The sequence below is a fragment of the Garra rufa genome, chromosome 1, assembly GCF_049309525.1.
Source record: "Garra rufa chromosome 1, GarRuf1.0, whole genome shotgun sequence".
NCBI lineage: Eukaryota > Metazoa > Chordata > Actinopteri > Cypriniformes > Cyprinidae > Garra > Garra rufa.
In genome coordinates this window covers 72,762,842-72,782,126 of record NC_133361.1, presented here as the reverse complement: position 1 = coordinate 72,782,126, position 19,285 = coordinate 72,762,842, and the positions used below count along the sequence as shown (strand labels likewise).

The 19,285-nt window shown below is 37.2% G+C and overlaps 1 long non-coding RNA gene and 1 pseudogene across 3 annotated transcripts; both read left to right on the top strand.

The window, feature by feature from the left end:
• The first annotated feature begins 614 nt into the window (after positions 1 to 614).
• On the top strand, positions 615 to 16,464 carry LOC141339279 (uncharacterized). Of its 3 annotated transcripts, none has more exons than XR_012355927.1 (8): positions 615 to 782; positions 886 to 924; positions 12,085 to 13,811; positions 13,964 to 14,011; positions 14,206 to 14,279; positions 14,581 to 14,628; positions 14,861 to 14,915; positions 15,222 to 16,464. It is a non-coding gene; the product is annotated as an uncharacterized lncRNA (long non-coding RNA). The 3 variants fall into 3 exon arrangements; XR_012355921.1 differs by having other exon boundaries at positions 13,964 to 14,015; XR_012355925.1 differs by having other exon boundaries at positions 12,085 to 14,011.
• LOC141342525 (GTPase IMAP family member 7-like) lies at positions 1,257 to 10,174 on the top strand (annotated as a pseudogene).
• Positions 16,465 to 19,285: the final 2,821 nt, after the last annotated feature.

Sequence of the window (19,285 nt, the reverse complement as noted above, 5' to 3'; positions counted from 1 at the left end):
GAGGGAGGTAAGTGGGAGAGGCTCTTTAGATTTTTAGTAGGTGCACAACAATAGAAATAGTTTTGAAAAATGTAAGATTGGCAACTTTCCATGAGAATGAATGGGAATTTAGTGGGGAAAAAACTACAACTGGGAACTTAAATGACTTTAAATCCATGGGAGACCACAGACATAAGGACAATTTTTGAGAAGAGAATATTTGAGTTTGTTTCAAAGTTGCTTAGAGATTCCTTAAATGATTATTCTAGTGTGGCAGCTGAGGGACCTTTCTGCTTTTTGCTTTTTAATTTTTACAATGAAATACAAGTCAGTTGTTCCAAATGAAAAGTAACTGTATGATGAGTGTTTTGCATCATAAATATATCATTATACAATATATGGAAATAATAAACCAGAGTGACCATTGTGACCATTTTTGTCACAATCAGAACCTCTTCTTTAACAGCTGACCACACATATAAAAAATTATATATAGAGTACTGTGATATCATCATAAACAAATGTATCCTTGTGTCATGTTTGGATTGGTTGTCTGAGTTACGTGTGATCATATGATCCATCTAATAGACACCTCAGCACCTGGCATGAAGGTTTCACTTCAACTTGAAGGAAAAGCTTGAAGACATTAAAGAAGAACAGACACTGTCTTTAAAAAATAAAAATTTACAAATAAGTGACTGAACAATTAACAAATTTCTTAGCAGTAACTGACCACTGTTATCAGATTATAGTGCATTACAGTGATACTTTCCAGCCAACCAGGGACAAAATGTGCGACGAAGGTGAGTACATTTATATGTGTGAAGAAGGATTAATTAACTAGAAACAAATAATAAATACATTACCGTTAGGAAAAAAAAACAAAAAACATTTGTTTCTTTACAGCTCCTCTGGTTCCAAATGAAGATCCCACTGATTTATCTGGTAAGAATATTTATTCATTTAACTTTTGTTTCATCAATCATATTTGTATGTGACTTTACAATACTATGATTATACAAATGTTTTTTTGCTTAAACATAAAATAAACAGTAGTTTTATAGCACAACATTCAATAAAAATGCTATTTTTACATCGTTATAGTGTGACAAAACAACTCTGATAGCAAGCAACCACTGAATTAATATTAAAAACTGAAACTTATTGAAACACTTTTGTTGACACAGAAAGAGAATTAATTTTCCTACTGAAAAAATAAAGTTCTTCCCACCTGGTTTTAGCTGGTGAGGCAGGGTGCCTTTAAGGGAGTTTTGGCCATGTTTTTAGCTGGTCAGTAAAACCAAGCTGCTGTTCAGATGGTTTTAGCTGGTGGATTCCAGTCTGATCAGTGCAAAATGTGGCCAAAGAGATGTTTAGAATTGTTAACCTTTGCACTAGACTAGGAGTAGGCAAGTTCGGTCCTGGAGAGCCGCAAGCCTGCAGAATTTAGCTCCAACCCTAATCAAACACACCTAAACAAGATAATCAAGATCTTCAGGATTACTAACCCAGATAGCAAATGAGCAGATGAAATCAATTGAATCAATGTTAAAAATGGTTGATTTGTCATTGTTAAGGGCACTGAATCAATATCACTTTTGCACCTTCAGTTAATGTTGAAAAAATGTTGACATTTCAACAAACCACCATTATTGTCATCTGTGTTTGCTTTAGTTGGGCTCTTGACTATTGTTTAGTGTTAGAATGTTTTTAGCCATCCATGTGTGTTAAAATGCATTTGATGTGGAAAAGACAGCTAAAATTCAGTGGGATGAGGTGATGATTTCTAAATCATGATATAATTACTTTGAAGTTACCTAAATAATGTTTGAGTGTTTTATTATTAATGTGTGAATATTGTGTGATGCTACACCATGACAGATAAACAAATCAGTTGCAATGCAGAAAAAGCACAATTCACACAAAACACACAACCTCATACCAACAATATAACCATCAAAAGAAAACCGTACTGAAGTCAAGAGGTCAACTAAAGGAAACACTAAAGACTATTAGGGTGACTTCTTATTGATCTCACTTCATGTGTTTTTTCACGGCAATCAGTTTGCATAAGTACATTTTTTGCATTGCACTATTTTTCACAGTCACAGTGGAAGATCTGAAGATTGTTTTGCTGGGTAAAACTGGATCAGGAAAAAGTGCAACAGGAAACACTATACTAGGCAAATGTGCATTTGAAGTATCTTGTTCCCCTGAGTCTAGTAATAGAACATGGTATGAAAAGAGCACAAGTTAATGGAAAAGAAATTTCAGTGACAGACACTCCTGGAATGTTTGATACATCTATGAGCGATGAGGAGCTGAAGTCTGAGGTTAAGAAGTGTGTCTTCATGTCTGTTCCTGGTCCTCATGTGTTTCTGCTGGTCATCAGACTGGGAGTGAGATTCACAGATGAGGAGAAGAAGGCAGTGAAATGGATTCGAGACAACTTTGGAGATAAGGCCATGCAGTACACAATGGTTCTGTTCACTCATGAAGATCAGATAGACCTGCCAATAGAGGAATATATAAACAAAAGCACAGAGCTGAAAAAGTTGGTTAATGAATGCAAGGGTGGATATCACTGTTTTAATAACAGAGAAAAAAATAATCAAGCAAAAATCAAGCAAGTTAATGAACTGTTAGAGAAGATAGACAGACTTGTGCACAGCAACAGAGGACGGCATTACAACAATGAGATGTACCAGGAAGCTCAGAGAAATCTCACAGAAATAGAAACAAAGATACGTTTGCTTGGGAGTAATAGCAAAATCATAGAAGGGAGTTTTGAAATTCAAGAAATTGAGGGCACAATCTTTCAAGTATTTCACCTAAAAAACACACTGATTGTAGTTGGGATACTTGCTGCAGGAGTAGGTGTGATATATATAATGCAGAATGGATCATGGAAACGAATTATATCATGTTGTACAACACTTCTGTCTCATCTTTTACAAAATACTGAACCCTTGACAATTCTGAAATACATTTTTCTTTTTTTAAAGCTTTGTGGCTTTAATTTTGGCATTGATTTGCAACAAATTGCAATGAAAATGAGGTCACTAAGTATAGCTAATTAGTGCATTTAAGATTTACGATTGTGTTTTGAAAACAGTAAACACATAAGCCTGCATTGTACAGAAATGCTATATACCGGTAAATGACAATGGTGGAGGTTTGTTTGTTTGTTTTTCAGTTTGAATTCAACATCTTCATTTGAATTTTATTATTTATCTAAACAGCATTTTACAAGAACCTAAATAAATGTAAACAAAGTAGTTTGAGGATGAACATCAGGGCTGCTATTGCAACTGAAGGACTAAGTTTGGACAAGAAGTTTATTTTAAGCTGAATTTTTACAAATGTATACAAAGTTTAAATGTGATAAAAACAAATTGTGTCAGACAAATGTTTGAATTATGTTTAAAAAAGACTTTAAAAACCATTTAACAATCATAAATACAAATGTTTATTTCAAAATTGCATGAAAAACAACATTGATTCTTGTAATAATTCCAATTTGGTATATTTTTATTGAACTTTTATGTGTGGACTTTGCCTCAAAAGTACTTGGTGATTATATATTGGGGTGTTTATTAAATTTATAATTTCACTCATGTATCACTAATGTTAGTAGATTAAACACATAAAACTATTGTAAAAGTTAGCGTCAACATCACATTTAATTGATGTGAGTGAAATAAAGAAATTGTCAACAAAACTTGAATTTACTCATTCAGCACACCTTTTTATACAATGCGGGGGGGGGGGGGGGGTGGTACCATGGGTATTCAACGTCAAGCTCAAACTAAAGCAAAACCTGATCACAGTAATGGTGATGATCTTAAACAAAACAGTAAATTCTCAACATCTAAACCTCTGTTAAATTTCAATAAGAGATTTCATTGACATGTGAAAGATGTGTTGTAATATAAGTGAAGATTGTAATGGTGTTTGTCAGTGGTGGACAGTAACAAAGTAAATGTAATTTGTTACTGTACTTTAGTAGCTTTTTCACATACCTGTACTTTACTGGAGTATTTCCATTTGGGAAGACTTTTTACTTTAACTTCACTACATTTCTAAGTCAAATTTCTTACTTTTTACTCAACTACATTTTGCAAAATCATTGGTTCCTTTTTATTTATGAGTGGATAAAAAACTTAAAGGATTAGTTCACTTTCATAACAACAATGCACAGATAAATATACTCACCCCCTTGACTTCCAAGATGTTCATGTCTATCTTTCCTCAGTCGTAAAGAAATTATGTTTTTTTTTGAGGAAAACATATGGATATGGATGGAGCCCCGAAGTTTGAGCTTCCCAAATGCAGTTTAAATGCAACTTCAAAAGACTCTAAACCAGTGGTTCTCAACCTTTTTTGGTCCAGCGCCCCCCTACCCATTATTCAGGTCCCTCACCGCCCCCCATCAAATAAATCGTAGTCTAATTGTCCTCAATGAATATTAAAATTGATTGTTATTAGTATTTTGTGTTTATAATAGGACTGTTATTATATTTATAGCAATTCAAATGTATGGGGTCATTACAATTTTTACGAAATTAATTTAAGGATGCATTGAATTGAGCATTTTTTTTTTTACAGTAAATTATACATATATATATAAAAATAACATTCATTTGCAGTTTTTAGCAAATTGGTGATTTTCATTGCTACAGCTTTAGTGTTTTTGTGATGCTGATATACTTTATTGCCCCAAATTTAAAAAAGACTAAATAAAAATTCCTGTTTAGAACATATCCAAAAGGACATTTTTACATAAGTGATTTTAGTTTGTTCTTCCATTTCTGGAACTCTTGAACACCCTTTTTACTGCTGTGTTATGTTTGGATATTTTCAATTAGCTTTCAGTAAAAAAATAAAATAAAAAATATCCCTTGGAAAATACCCTGCTTTTTGAGAATATATTGAATTCCCTTTTTTCTGAGATAGTAGACATGGGTAATTTTGTGGGTAATACCACATTTACACATGCAAATGGAAGAAATGTAAACTCTACTTTACTATATTTCACAATTTTTAGAATATTTAAAAGTTTGCTTACAAATACCTTAAAGAAAACTAAGTACAACACTAAAAGTTGGGACGTTTTGTAAAATGATAACATCTATGATTTGTTAATTCTATTTAACTTTTATTTAATTGACAACATTGCAAAGAAAAGAAAAGTCACAAAAGTGCAACACACTCCAAAACAATTGGGGCAGAAGAAAAATAAAAGTGAAAAGCTTTTTATAGAATAAGCTAAACTGTTTTGAAACAGTTGACAGGAGGCAGGTGAATTGGTAATAGGTGAGGGGATCATCTTTGGGTATAAAAGGAGCTTCTCAGTCTTTGCAAGCAAAGCTAGATCGTGGCTCAAAATTTGTTTATATTAACAAAAATATATTGGCCAGTGTAAACATTGGAATTTGTTTCTTTGTACTTCAGTCAATTAATAAATGTTAAAGAGATCAAATTACATATTCTTATTTTTTTGTAATTCAGCATGATTTCTGAAAGATCATGTGACACTGAAAACTAGAGTAATGAAGCTTAGCATAAGAGGAAAACACATTTAAAATATATTCAATTAAAAAGGCTTTTTTAATGGTATATATATTTTTTAAAACAAACAAATGCAACCTTTGTTCATTCATCCATTAAAAAATAGTATTTGCCTTTTTTAATAGTAATGTATATTTTATTTATAATATTTAGGCTATTTTAAAAGCATGTAACCTATCTAAACTCAAATATAACAGCCCACATTAGCATGTACATACTTTTATTTCAAATAGGCCTATAATGACATTCATGACATATTTGATTTGACTGGGCAAGAAATATCATTATCATTAGTTTCCCAAGGAGCAAAAAAGCAACGTGCAGTAAAAAATAGGCTGGGCTGTTATTTGTGAGCTTTGAATACATTCTTTAAAAATTTGGCATTTAAATCATTTGGCAAACAAAAAGCTTTCATATTATTATTTTTTTCTAAACAAGAAAAAGCATCTCATGCTTGACCGTGACTATTGTTGTAAACTAGCAGCCAGCTAACACTTAAGGTCATTGCACACATTGAGTCCGAATTTTTCGCATGTTAAAAAATAAATACCTTACGTTATGTTAATCACACTTGCACACTGCCTCCAAATTTTTCGGATCGGGTTTGATTTTTTGCGTTTTTCGCATCTGTAGCAAGCATTTTGAGAGGTGTTTTGACAGTTCAGAGCCACCGTACAAGCGAACGCCAAAATCCAGAATTGCGTCTGTCAAGTTCATTCACTTTGTCCCGCAGCACAAAGCACTGTAAAGGTCCTTGTACGCTGAGTTCGCAAAAATTAGTGGTCTTCTTAATATTATGTGGCTCCAGTAATGCTAGCAAAGCATCAACGATTACTGACATCCTGAAATAAACTCTGAATCACCCGGGATAATCCTGCAGTTTATTAATAAGGAGGTGCGCCTTAAAAGTATCCCCTCACTCCTCTGTATCTGTTTCTCTTTTTAAGAAGAGAGTCAGTGGACAACATCGTTCTATTTCGTCGGACTCAGTGTGCAAGGTTTCTGTGCGTGACGAATTTTTAGGATTACGAATACGAAATAACGTATACGAACGTATACTGCTACACTGGCCGCGAACGGCACATCAAGTTGCGTTAAAGCACGTAGCTCCCGTTATAATGAGTCATTCAGTAACTGAGCGCGAGCGCTACAGTAAACGCATTCCTCGCGCTTATGCTGCAGACAAGTCGACAAATAGAATACAGAAAGTGCGCTTTGATGCATCCAGTGTAGAAATGGCATTAGGATGTGGCAGACCATTTTCTTCTGCAAGTTTTAGCTCAAACATATTCGGTTTGAACTCGTCTTAACCAAACGCCCCCCAAAACCACCTCAGCGCCCCCCTTTCAAAATTATTGCTTTCAGCGCCCCCCGAGGCTCTCCCAACGCCCCCTGGGGGGCGGTACCGCCCCCGTTGAGAAACACTGCTCTAAACGATCCAGTCGAGGAGGAAGGGTCTTATCTAGCCAATCCATCTGTTATTTTCGGAAAAAAAATGACAATTTATTTACTTTTTAACCTCAAATGCTCGTCTTTTCTCGTCTCTGCACAGCGCATGCGATGTGTGTGTGATTCTGGTAAATACAGTTAGGGGATGTCTAAAAACTCCCATTATAAAGAGAGAAATCCTGAAAAGTTTTCCTCAAAAAAACAATTTCTGTACGACTGAGGAAAGAAAGACATGAACATCTTGGATGACAAGGGGGTGACTACATTATCTGTGCATTGTTGTTATGAAAGTGAACTAATCCTTTAATTGGTCAAGTATGCGGCAATCCACCAATCAGGGCACAGCGTGCGCTCTGTTTTGAATTGTATTGGTTGCCACTTGGTGGTATTGATTTAGCGCAAATGCAGTTCTGCGTCAGTGCCTTCATAAATGATGGAAGAAACTCCTGACTCTGACTTCCCACAACACCCGTGGCCTTATCTGCATGAATTTTTTGAAGTCGTGGAAAAGAAGAAAGAGTCCTTCATTTTCAACTGCCTTCTCTGTCTGAATTAAAATGACAGCGCATTGTCCACTGTAAAAAATGAACATGGATTGACACGGAAATGTACCATAAATGCATATAAATGAAGTCTACTGTGTTTCACAGTCAATACGTGGCTTTTGGCTAGGTTCAAAATAAGGAAAAGTGCAGTTTTAAATAAACAAGGCAACATAATAGACGCACTTGTCCAGGTAAGAAAGTTTTTAAAGGATTGTTTTTAATAAAGATTTAATGCGAAAGAAAGGCACGAGAGCCGACTGTTTCCGTCTGTGGTAAGTTTTAATTTGAAATATTTGTGATAGCCCTATTCCAATAAGAAAGGAAGCTATAGCCTACCTATGCTGTGTTTAAATGTGTTGCAACTTGCTTTAGCAACTTAATATACAAATGTCTAGTATTTTTATATTAGAGTACTGTGAAGCGGATCACAATGCTGAAAAGCACGTTTGGATTTGAAATCAAAATAACGGATAAATGTTGTGTTTGTGGTAAACAGCCGCAAATCAGGAACGGACTGCAAGCGCGTCCTGCGTGAAAGCAAAACGAGTCCTTGCTGCTCCTGCACAGCATACGTAACGCACACGGACTGCATGCGCACTGTATACGGAGTATGTGTGAAGCAGGCATTAATTGCTACTCCGCGGCTTCAACAAGCCGCCGTGTCAGCGCGAGCCTGCCGGCGCAGGCAGAAAAATCTCTTCCTCAGCTAATTTTTCAGTCACTCTAAAAAAATTCAAGTCACAATCCGTCACATATTTTATCATTTGCCGAATTCACCATTGCCTTCACCCGCTATTCAGAAGTTATCTGCAGCGTCTTTCCCAACAGAAGAAGCGAGCTCCGCGATCTCACTATAATCGCTGAGCTCACATTATCATACAAGGGTTCTCATTTCTACACTTACCACAAGCTTTTCGCAGCCAAGTGTGCCATTCAGATCGCCCAGTGGAACCAGTGTCCTTTTTGGGGGGGTTCTAGATTCCGAACTTCACAGCAGGGTATTTTTAGGCTGCCGCAATATTTCATGCGCAGTCTGTCATTCTTTTAATCACTCCTTTCATCAATCCATCCATCCCCCCTGCCCCGAACCTTCTCAGCCTAAATCCACCAGCTACGTCCTGCGTCTTATGGACACCCTCGCCACCCCCACTCCCTCATTTCGCTGCCGCCCTTCCCCTGCTGACATCCATGCGCCAGTTCCAACAAAGGCAGGTGCACAAGGCAGCGCTGCCGGTTCATGCACGTTTGCAACTTTTGCGGCGGCGCTCATGCTCGCCTAATTTGTCCCGTTCAAAAGCTGCAAATAAAAAATTCTAAACAATATTTATTGACTCCTGTAAACGTTTCTCGTCTGTCTGAAGAATTGCTTCATCATCCTGATTGTCAGTTTACAGATTATATTCCAACAGGTCTCTCCCACGGCTTTCACCCCGGTGTCGAAAGTCTCCCTTCCGAAAGCTTTATCTGTCCCAATCTCCAGTCTGCTTGCCAATCCCGAATCAGTCACCCACCTAATTAAAAAAGAATTAGAGGCGAACTTCATGATTGGCCCCTTCTCCGTTCCTCCCTTCAGCGTTTTTTCAGCGGGTCAACTCCATCGGCATAGCGACCAGAAAATTTTCAGATAAAAAACGGTTAATAATCGATTTGTCGTCCCCGCATAATTCCCTGTTTCCAAGCATTAACAGCCTCATCCCGCTCGACGAATTTTCTCTCCACTACCACGACATCGACCAAGCCATTACCCTGATTAAAAAAGCAAGTCGCGGTGCTTGGCTGGCCAAAGTCGACATCACCTCTGCCTTTAAAGTCATGCCCATCCACCCAGATTTTTGGCACCTATTCGGCGTCAGATGGCAGAATAAATATTACTTTGCCGTCTGCCTCACTTTCGGCTGCCCTAAAATTTTCGACATGTTGTCAGAGGCAATTTGTTGGATCCTCTCCAACAATCACGACATACCGTTTTTGGTTCATCTCCTAGACGACTTTCTGATCATCTCGCCCCCCGACTCCTTCCCAGCCGCACATCTTTTGACTACCCAAAAGCTTTTCGAAGAGCTCGGGATTCCCCTCGCCCAAGACAAACCCTAGGCCCCAGCACTTCTATCGAATTTTTGGGCATCAACTTGAATTCCCAAAAATTCCAGGCCTCTCTGCCCAAAGAGAAAATCGATAGAACGATACTGGTGACTTCCTCTCTCTTAACCAATCCAAGCTGTTCCAAGCGCGAGCTTCTATTCATTTTAGGCCATCTAAATTTTGCAATGCGCATCGTCACGCAAGACCGCCCCTTCATCTCCCATCTTCTCTCGCTCACATCCTTCTATCACGCCCTAGAGGACCAAATATCCCTAACTGACCCATGCCGCAACGGACTCAGTCTATGGATATCCTTCCTTAAACAATGGAACGGATTATCCTTCTTCTATAACAACCTGATTTCTTCCCCAATTGATATCCAACTATTTACAGATGCCGCCCCCTCCATCGGTTTCGGAGGTTTTTTCCAAGGCTGCCGGTTCGCATCCACATGGCCCCCCCAGCTGGCAGATTTGCCGTCCCGTCACCCGCTTCTGGTTTCAGAAGCACCTTATGTCCGTCCCACTCCTATCCGGCACCCCAGCTGATAACTTCTCCAGCCATTCTTTACGAAATTGGTGCAGCAACAACAGCAGCCCAAAAAGGCCTCTCCCAGCAGAAAATCCAAACACTCGGTCGATGGTCGTCAGAAACCTTTAAGAGCTATATTCGATCAGACCGCTCCCACATTAAAAAAGCCCACCAGACCCTAATCAGCTAAAGCAATTATCCCAGTCCATCCCCATCCTTCCCCGCACCGCAGTGCCAGCTCCCGCAGGAGCCCTTAGCCTTCTTACCATGCTGGAGCAGCAGCGTTTGCTCCTGCTGGAGCCTTATCTATAACCTCCCACCGCCACAGCAGAGCCCGCTTCCGCAGAAACCCCACGTCTAGCCCTCATCCGAGACAGCAGCGCCAGCTCCTGCAGGGGCCCCTAGCCTTCTTCCCTGCACTTCAGCAGCATCTTCAGCTCCCGCAGGAGCCTCATCCACATTTTCGTAGTTCCCCACTGCCGCAGCAGTCCCCTCTTCCATAGGAGTTTTTTCCTATTTTACCCCAGCAGTACCTGCAGTAGATGTAATTGCGCAAAAACTCCCATATATCGCAAAAAATCATAGCACAGAATAGGCCCCATCATAGCACAGAAACTGCAAAAAATCACAAACGACTTGCTACTTGCGTCAGATCAAGGCTGCGTCTCATTGCTAGTTTTACTTGATCTTAGTGCTGCGTTCGACAGTATAGATCATGACATACTCATAGATCGATTACAAAGCTATACAGGTATTCAAGGGCAGGCTTTAAGATGGTTCAGATCATACCTGTCCGATCGCTACCACTTTGTTTATTTAAAAGGGGAGTCATCGAAGCCTACACCAGTAAAGTATGGAGTGCCACAAGGATCTGTCCTAGGTCCTCTACTATTTTCAATTTACATGTTACCCCTCAGTAATATTATCAGGAAATATGGGATTAGTTTCCATTGTTATGCTGATGATACTCAACTATATATTTCAACAAGACCAGATGAAACTTCTAACTTAGCAAAGTTAACAGAATGTGAAAGACTGGATGACCAATAATTTTCTACTATTAAATTCAGATAAGACCGAGATATTACTTATTGGACCAAAAAACAGTACACAGAATCTCTTAAACTGCAACTTGCAACTAGACGGATGTACTGTTATTTCCTCTACAGTCAAAAATCTGGGTGTTATATTGGACAGCAACCTGTCTTTTGAAAATCACATTTCCTATGTTACAAAAATAGCATTCTTCCATCTTAGAAACATTGCTAAGCTACGGAACATGTTACCTGTTTCTAATGCAGAAAAGTTAGTTCATGCATTCATGACTTCTAGACTGGACTATTGTAATGCACTACTAGGTGGTTGTCCTGCTTCTTCAATAAATAAGCTACAGGTAGTCCAAAATGCAGCTGCTAGAGTGCTTACCAGATCAAGAAAATATGATCATATTACCCCAATTTTACAGTCTCTGCACTGGCTGCCTATTAGATTCCGTATCACTTACAAAATATTACTTCTTACCTATAAGGCCCTTAATGGTTTAGCTCCTGCATACCTAACTAGTCTCCTACCACGCTACAATCCCTCACGCTCCCTAAGGTTGCAAAACTCTGGACTTTTAGTAGTACCTAGGATAGCAAAGTCCACTAAAGGAGGAAGATCCTTTTCACATTTGGCTCCCAAACTCTGGAATAGCCTTCGTGAAAACTTTCGGGGTTCAGACACACTCTCTATGTTTTAAATCTAGATTAAAGACTCATCTCTTTAGCCAAGAATTCACATAATGTATCTCATAACGTTGTACTTCAGTTACATCTGATCACATGCTGATCAACACTCTTCAGCTTGGGCTAAACATGTAATTTGTGCTTGGTTGGAACAGCAGCTGTGCTAATTATTTCTCTATATGTTTCTGTTTTTGCCACAGGCTTTGCATACTGTGGTAACTAGGAATTACACCAGCTTCAGTCTGGATTCAGAATACCTGAGAAGAGATGATGCCAACTCCTCAGAGGACCGCCGATGACGCCAGCCTTGAAACAACATACAGCACTACAGAATTCTGCTACAAGTTTGATTGCAACACATAATCATTACTATTAGTGTTCATCATCTGTTTGATTACACCATTACTGATGTTAACATACATCTATACCACATGTACATAAAAATGACATACCGTAGTCACCACTAGCAAGCTAATAAACATATTGTAGTAACCTACATTTTAGTTTTGTATCGTGAAAAGCACTATACAAATAAACTTGAAACTTGTGCATTCCGCTTCCCGTAAACCAGGCGCAGCGCATGCATGTTCTACATCTGCAGCACCAGACACATGTGCTGTAGTACTTGTAAATGGTAGTTGACCGACCCCCCGTTGAAAAAAACAGCTAAAACCAGCCCAGGCTGATGGGCTGGTTTTAGCTGGTCAACCAGCTTGGTTTTAGAGCAGTTTTGGCCACCAGCTAAAACCATCTACTTACATCCTAAACCTTTTTTTCAGCAGGGCCACACTGTAAAAAAAATCCGTAAATATACAGTATTATATACCGTAATAATTACGAAGAATTTTCCGTTTTTGGTTTTTACAGGCGTTTTTACTGTATTTTTGAATTACGCTTTGCATTGTGGGAGCGAGAACCTCAGTCGCTGTCGGCGCGAAAACAGTACTAGAGCAGGCGCCATTACTCAAGGATATCTGCTCGGTCAAAGTTTTATTTTAAAGTCGGCTTTCAAATTTGGGGAACCTGTTTCTACACTTCCGTGGTAAATTATAGAGTATCTTGTTAAATGTCACATAAACTGTTGACGTAACATTAACTTAGTTAAGGTCTGTCTTGTTTTGAAAATGAATGTCGGAGCTGTCACATTCAACATTTTCTGCTTGTCGTCACACATCTTCCTCATGGAGGTTAACGCTAACGTTACTCTATTGTCGATTGTCTATTAACGTTTAATTGTTGTGATGCGATTTATTTAGTGCTGCGCGTATCGTTGAAGAGAAGCAGTTGTGATAAATCTTAAATGCAGTACTAAAGTAACGTTACCGTGTGTACCTTTTTACATTACGTTAGTTTAATGCCTTCAACAAAAGCTGGCAGGGGGATTGTCGAGAAAAGGAGAGACTATTTTCATCTTTCTTAATTTAAAAGAGACGACGATGCAACTGAGTGAAGATATGGCGTCGCGAATTCTTCAAGGATAACACTATCAGCTTTTCTGTCAAATAAGTTTAGACCTTTTATTGTCTTGTTTTACACACATAAGAACGATAACATGCAAAAGAGAAATTAATTCGGTAACTTCACTAGCACACTGTGAAGTGAGTGAACACAGACATCAGACAGTGCGCCAGCAGCGCGTCAAGTTCTCACACGCACTGTAATGAACAAATGCACACGACATTAAGTCAAAATGGCCATTGTTGCCGAGTGACCTTGTAAACAACTAACGTTAAGTCTAAAATTAGTTAAAAAGTCTTAACTGACCATAAAGACGGGAGTAGTTCGGATGTGTGTCAGATATGCGTCATGATTTAAAGGGACACCAGTTCATGGCATTCATAGTGGTTCTTTTGTTTTCTTTTTCTAATGACAGGACCTAACTGCTGCTGTACAGTGAAGCTCAAGCACACCTGCATTCTTACCATGGGTTTGTATTTTGTTTTATTAACAGTTTTTATGTAATATTAGTTTAATAGTCATAATGAACTCAAAATGTGATGCTTTTCCATCTCCAACCTGCATGTTACTCTGTAGTTCAGTTTCATTTATTTCATTTTTGTCATATCCATTTTTTTTGAGTTTTCCTGTGAAGAAATCCTGAACGATGGTTGAGGTGAAGGCAACCAAGTGGGTTTGTATTCTGTTTTATTAACGGTTTTTATTTAACAGAGTTCAATATTGAAAAGAAAATAGAGTAATTGAGTTATTTATTGTGTTGACTTTTACAACAATGTGAGGTTGGTTGCTGAACAGACCTTCAAAGCTGTGTTCAAAGCTGCTTGTGGCTGTGTATATGGTCATTTTGTATTGTCTTTTTTAAGGTGATGGGCAGTTCAAGATTGCGGTCGTTTAGATACCCAGAGGAGATGGCACTTACGCTGGAATTCATACAGAAGTAAGCAACACACGTTATGAAATGTGTATAAAGCATTTGTTTGTGTTACTGTTTATTTAGTTGAAAACAATTTAGTATATTGTAAGACATAGTTGATTTGACAAGATCATATGACAGATGCAAATGGAGACCATTGGAAATATTAGTTAATCAATTTGTAAACAATTGTTTGAATTGAAAAGTATTAGGGTTAGCAGTTAATTTAAAATACTGTATGATTGCTTTTCCGTCTCCAACCTGCATGTTACTCTGTAGGTTGGTTTCATTCATTTCATTTTTGTCATGTTCATTTCTTTTAAAGTTTTTCTGTGAAGAAATCCTGAACATGGGTTGAGATGAAGACAACCAGGTGGGTTTGTATTCTGTTTTATTTACAGTTTTATTTAACATTAGTGTTCAATGTTGAAAAGAAAATAGTCATTGAGTCATTTATTGTTCTGACTTTTACAACTACGTGAGGTTGGTTGCTGAACACACCTTTAAAGGTGTTCAATGCTGCTTGTTGCTATGTATTTGGTCATTTTGTATCATCTTTTTTGTCATTCAAGAAGTTAATGATCACATCTCCTCCCCTGTTGCAGTTGTGAGCTACAAATACCCAGAGGTGATGGCACTTACGCTGGAATTCATACAGAAGTAAGCAACACATATGTTATGAAACGTGTATAAAGCATTTGGTTGTGTTGCTGTTTATTTAGTTGAAAATAATAAAGTATATTGTAAGAAATAGTTGAGTTGACAAACTCATATGACTTGCAAATGAAGACCATTGGAAATGTAAGTTAAGCAATTTATAAACAACTGTTTAAATTGGAAATAATTAGGAATAGCAGTTGATTTAATTAACTTAAAATACTGTATGATTGCTTTTTTTATCTCCAGTCTGCATTTTACTGTGTAGTTCAGTTTTATTCATTTTTTTGTCACATCCATTTCTTTTAGAGTTTTTGAGAAGAAATCCTGAACGAGGGTTGAGATGAAGGCAACTAAGTGGCTACGCATTCCTCCAAGGCTCTTGGATGAACAGTTTTGGAAATCCGTGAAGTATTTGAGCTTTTTCAAATCTCAAAATGGAACTTGGACTAAACATGCAGATAAAGGGAGGAAAAAACCTGGAGGCTGTATTCAGTAGTTTCCTCACACACATGGTGAGAGGTAAACTAAGAGTGTACAAACACTTGGAGCCCTGCATCTCACATCATGATTAGTAATCTAACTTAAAGAGATAATATTATAAGAAAATTGTTAAATTACTCACCCTTATGTTGTTTCAAACCTGTAAAACTTTTGTTCATTTTTGGAACACAAATGGAGATCATTTTAATGAATTCTGAGTGTGTTCTGTCTCTCCTCTGACCAAGTGCGCAACTACCACTTTTTAAGGCCCAGAAAGGTATAAAGACATCATTTAAGTATGGGACTCCAGTGGCCTAACATCAGTTTTAATGCTTTCTGTTCACAAAACATCTTCACTTTAGCATAGATAATAGATCCTGCACGTATGTTGACACTGTTTTTAAAAAAGGCACCAAAATGACCACAATTGCACAAAAAACAGGACCTTTAATACATGAGGCATGCATACGTTGTCCCTTTTCCTCTGCTTGTAACAAGTACAGTACTTCTGGGATGGGTTTTATTGTTTATTGTAAAATCTGCTCTCATGTCAACTCAACTTGTATGCATTGTAAATGTGTCTGAGATCTACATATTGTGAGAAAATTTGTTGTCAAGCCACTGGATTCACATACAGATTTGATTAAAAATACTTATTTGTGTTCTAAAGATGAATGAAAGTCTTATGTGTTTGGAATGGAATGAGAATTAATAATTAATGTCAGGATTCACATTTTTGTGTGAACTATCCCTCTAAAAAGTATTATGTTCTCATAGGAAATGTTTTGAATCTTGACTGTTTAACAGCTTGTGAAGTTAAAATTTTGTGACCACTGTTTGGTGCACACATATTGTACGAGTGCTCATGTTTACCTTTTATATTTCTGTCTGTTACTTTTTAAAGCTAAATTGTCTTCCACAATACAGGTATTTTTCAGTGTTTGACAAATTGTTAAATGAATTGATTTGATTGAAATGTTTTGTCCAAACCAATTTAAGGCAAACAAAAGCCATTGAATGAACTTTTATGAATGTCTACATGAAGTAAAAATAAACAATGTTCAGTTCATATATTGTGCTGGTTTTATTTGCTGTATTTTTTATTATTTTTTTCCCCATATATATAGATCCACCATTAAAACAGACTGTCAATTAACGAAAATGTCCGTTATTAAATTACGGTACAAAGTCCCGGTAATGAGCTGCCAGTACTTTTTCCGGTTTTTTACGGAATTTTTTTTTACAGTGCAGAAGAGAAGAAAACATTGAACAAAGTTATTATTTTATTTTTCTTTGCAGACAAAAAGTATTCTCATAGCTTCATAAAATAATGATTGAACCACTGATGTCACAGCTTCTCAAACTCTGCCTCCACTTTGCTCATGTATGTGTACTTTAACATGCTCTGTTATTCATGCAATAATACTGCAGTGTTTGTGGGAGAATTACATTGGATTTAAAACAGACAAAACTAAGTGTGCAAGAAAAGGGTTTGTGGAAGAAAAGGAAGTTTGGATGAACCCAGACTTGTGCAAGACATGCTTGTTTTCCATAGAGCAGCATTGATAATCCTGATGTGCTTGAGCAGGTCAATGCTCAGCTAAATCTACTATCCTACATATATCTGTAAAATAGACACCGATTGATAGCAATATGTCTATGGGTTAAGGTTATGAAGTATACAGAGAAGAAACAATAGAGTGGGGGAACTATGACGTCACTTTGTAGGCAAAAACCCAGAAGGGAGTTAGCATTTTAGCACAATGTCACAAAGTCAATTGATTTTTTTTTTATGGGATCTTGGTTTAATCCCCTAAATAAGGTCTGTGCTTAACACAAGCTCAAGATACTTTCTCGTTTTATTGTACGACATAAAACACACCAGTTACACCCCACTCCTGAAAAAAGACGGTTGCTAACAAGTTGCTAAATGGGACTACAGGAGACATTGAATGTCATCACGCAGAACAGTTTATCAGTTTATGTTTTCTTTGTAGTAGAATTAATTGTAGAATAACCAAACCAAGTTAGTTCCCTGTTTTATATTAGACAGTGTTTTTTGTTTGTTTTGCTTTGCCCCAAAATGCAGCTAATAGATTTGTATGGAAGATTCTTGTTTTATTACAGATGTAACCAGTGGAGACTTTGGGTTCATAACATGAGGTAAATTAGTTTTATGTAAACACCACGATTACAGGCTGTTTGTGGTCGCGGTCAAACTTTACTGATGCATAGTGCATTTATTCAGTCCTTATTGTTCATTATTATTGTTTCATTTCAGTTTTATTTTGGCTCTAGTTTTGAATTTATCCCAGTTTTTTATGAAAAGGTTCATGTAACATGGAATAAAATTCATCCACAGAGTAAATTCTTTATAGCCTACAGAACATGTTTGTAAAGGTTGTGGGAAACACGGTGGTGGTGACGTTGAAGGCGATGCAGTCCGTTTATAGCCTAAGTTTAGCTTTTTAGCTCTGCTGTTTGTATTTAGGCTTCAAAATTCATACAAGATATATTTTTGTGTGAGGATTATCTTGATGGACAAAACGTGTACGTTTCAGGAACTATGGTTGAACACAGGCTTTTGGATTATAGCAAAAAATAAGCTCTGTGGAAAAATCCTATTGCCTTTTTGTCATCATAGTTCACCACTCTATTCAGTTCATGGATATTTATCCTCAAATTTGTGTTGTTGAGATGCAAGACAATCAAGCAGGCGAGTTAAAGAGTAGTAGAGATGTTTTACTGAGGTTTACAGACATGTGGAATAAACAAGCGCATCTTTCTTCACTCATCTGTTTTTACTCAATTACTACTCTATTAAAAAGTTTTTAATGCTCAAAAAGGGTAAATAGATTGCTTAAAGTTTCTTTACAGTAGCTTCATCTCGCACATGATAAACAATTGCAGACAGAGACATGCATGAAATACAGAGTATATTACAAAAAGAAACAATGTAACATTATTTTTTAACATTGTGCTGAATTAAGGTAAATGATGAAAGACAGCGTCTCATAAAGAGAGAGGGATACATTTTCTTTTAGCTACTTATGTTGAACTTTTATGCTGTTCTTCAAAATGAAAAAAAAAAAGATATATCTCAAATATAATTAGAGTTTTTGGAAGATAGCATTGTTTGTGTTTTTAAAAGCTACGGTTCAAAGTACCAGGTTAAATTTATTGTGTTCATGTTCTCAGCTGTGCTTCATTGTTAGGATTTTCTCTCAAACTGGTTTCGATGTTTACAGCACATGTGAAGAACTGGTCAAATACACTGCACTCTCAAATCTGAGGTCAAGTATTTGCTGGCAACTGAAGAACTAAGAAAGATAGAAAATGAGAAGTAAACAAATAATTATTCACTCTGTATTTTAGTTGTTTTCTATATACTCGTAAGGTAAGCCCTCTTGACACTTCAACTCTATATTACGAGTTTCCTTGATCCCATCAGAATATCGACAGTCTGGGTGTTTCTCCCCACTTTGTTTTCTACAAATGATTACATTGAATTGGCGATTGCTCCTAAACAGGGTACTGTTGTTCTGTTGAGTTCCTTCGTCGACACAAACTTTTTTAATGTCACTTTCTTTTTCTTGTATGAAGGTGTGGACTTTTTTGCATTTATTGTCAGCATCAGCGATCTTGTGATGTTCAATTTCACTGGTGCAGTCTTTCCCACTCATAATGTCATTGCACATATGACTACTGAGGAAAAGTTTATATCTAAGATGGCTATTAAATAGCTCGAATACTTCAACACCATGAGTCGGGAATGACACACTCAAGAGCAGCAGCAGAATCACAGTGGACTGATGAACTTCCATGACCTGGTGAACAAAACATACATCAAAACACCTTCTACTGATATTTGACTTACTAAAGCAGTTCAG